The following is a 2,327-nucleotide window of genomic DNA, read 5'->3' as shown; positions in this document are numbered from 1 at the left end:
AGAGCCTAAAATAATGAAAATCAGGAGAGGAGCCTAAAAAATTAAAATCAGGAGAAGACCCCAAGAGAATTAAAATTTAGGAGAAGAGCCTAAAAAAATTATAATCAGGAGAAGAGCCTAAGAGAAATAAAATCAGGAGAAGAGCCTAAGAGAATTAAAATCAAGAGAAGAATATAAAAAATGAAACTCAGGAGAAGAGCCTTAAAAAATGAAAATCAGGAGAAGAGCCTAAAAAAATAAAATAAGGAGGAGAGCCTAAAAGAAATAAAATAAGGAGGAGAGCCTAAGAGAATTAAAATCAGGAGAAGAGCCTAAAAGAATTAAAATTAGGAGAAGAGCCTAAAAATTAAAAATCATGAGAACAGCTCAACACAATTAAAATCAGGAGAAGAGCATAAAAAAATTAAAATTAGGAGAAGAGCCTAAAAAATGAAAATCAGGAGAAGAGCCTAAAAAAATTAAAATCAGGAGAAGAGCCATAAACTGCAAATCAGGAGAAGAGCCTAAAAAAATAAAAACCAGGAGAAGAGTTTTAAAAAAATAAAAATCAGGAGAAGAGCCTAAAAAAATAAAAATCAGGAGAAGAGCCTAAGAGAAATAAAATTTAGGAGAAGAACCTAAAAAAATTAAAATCAGGAGAAGAGCCTAAAAAATTAAAATCAGGAGAAGAGCCTTTAAAAAATGAAAATCAGGAGAAGAGCCTTAAAAAATGAAAATCAGGAGAAGAGCCTAAGAGAAATAAAATCCGGAGAAGAGCCTAAGAGAATTAAAATCGGGAGAGGAGCATAAAAAATTTAAAATCAGGAGAAGAGTCTAAAAAAATTAAAATCAGGAGAAGATCCCATAAAATAAAAATCAGGAGAAGATCCTAAAAAAAAAAAAATCAGGAGAAGAGCCTTAAAAAATTAAAATCGGGAGAAGAGCCTAAAAAAATTAAAATGAGGAGAAGAGTCTTAAAAAAATAAAAATCAGGAGAAGAAACTTAAAAAAATAAAAATCAGGAGAAGAGCCTAGAAGAAATAAATGCAGGAGAAGAGCCTAAAAAAATTAAAATCAGGAGAAGAGCCTTAAAAAATTAAAATCGGGAGAAGAGCCTAAAAAAATTAAAATCCGGAGAAGAGCCTAAAATAGAAAAAATCAGGAGAAAAGAAATAAAAAAATAAAAATCAGGAGAAGAGCCTAAAAAAAAAAATCAAGAGAACAGCCTAAAAAAATTAAAATGAGGAGAACAGCCAAAAAAATTAAAAATCAGGAGAAGACCCCAAGAGTATTAAAATCAGGAGAAGAGCCTAAGAGAATTAAAATCAGGAGAAGAGCCTAAGAGAATTAAAATCAGGAGAAGAGCCTAAAAAAATACAAATCAGGAGAAGAGCCTTAAAAAAATGAAAATCAGGAGAAGAGCCTAAGAGAATTAAAATCAGGAGAAGAGCCTAAAAGAATTAAAATTGGGAGAAGAGCCCAAGAGAATTAAAATCAGGAGAAGAACCCAAGAGAAGTAAAATCAGGAGAAGAGAGCAAGAGAAATAAAGGCAAGAAAAAAATAGAGGTTATTTCTAAAGCTGCAGTGCATCCTCGCTCCTCATGCTGCCTCCCCGACTCACCTCCAATGCCTGGACGCTTCCAGAAGTTACCCGGATGGCACCTGCCATCACTAAAGCTCAGTGCCTTGCTGCTCATCCTTTTAAAACTCGGAGATTGCAGACGAGGGCAGCTCAAGACGACCAATCTGAGTCAGTCGCGCCATCGTGAGGTGGTTCCTGCGGTCAGGACATTACTCTGAGTCAACTACGAGAAAAAAAACCATAACCAATATGTGAGTTGTGTGGCACGGGGCTCGAAACCCAGTGATCCCCCTACTCACCGGCACCAAGGTCCTGACCAGAGTCAGACACTGTGGCTGTCATCTTCTGGGATACCTGAGGGAGCGAGAGACAAAATTAGAGGGCATCTCTAAAGCTGCAGTGCATCCCCGCTCCTCCTGCTGCCTCCCCAACTCACCTACAAGGCTCCTCTCTCTTCAGCTGCTCCCAAGACCGCCCCTGCAAATGAAATGGGCAAATGCGCAAACACTCAGCTCTCAAACATTTAGGGATTGCTCACAAGGAAAGCCAAAAACCTCTAAACCCTAGACACTGCTTCCTACTCTACCCAGTCGCGACCCTATACACCCAAGCAGGGCATCACAAGACCATCCTGCTCACAGACTGGACAGCCATCGGCTCCACTGTCTAAGGGAACTGACATGTTGACGTCAGACTCCGAGCCATATTCCATCTACCCACTGATCCACGGAGCAAGGCAGAGCAAATCCAGGCTGACCACAAGTG

General features: G+C 38.5%; 1 long non-coding RNA gene across 1 annotated transcript; it reads right to left on the bottom strand.

Moving 5' to 3' along the window:
* Window positions 1-1,710: 1,710 nt before the first annotated feature.
* LOC120322601 lies at window positions 1,711-2,019 on the bottom strand. The gene is made up of 3 exons (XR_005562393.1): window positions 1,999-2,019; window positions 1,862-1,916; window positions 1,711-1,785 (listed from the first exon to the last, which is right to left on the bottom strand). It is a non-coding gene; the product is annotated as an uncharacterized LOC120322601 (long non-coding RNA).
* Window positions 2,020-2,327: the final 308 nt, after the last annotated feature.

This window comes from Pipra filicauda, unplaced genomic scaffold, assembly GCF_003945595.2.
Source record: "Pipra filicauda isolate LSUMZ 115617 unplaced genomic scaffold, ASM394559v2 scaffold1354_size32740_pilon, whole genome shotgun sequence".
Taxonomy (NCBI): Eukaryota; Metazoa; Chordata; class Aves; order Passeriformes; family Pipridae; genus Pipra; species Pipra filicauda.
This window is presented reverse-complemented; position numbering and strand designations above follow the sequence as displayed.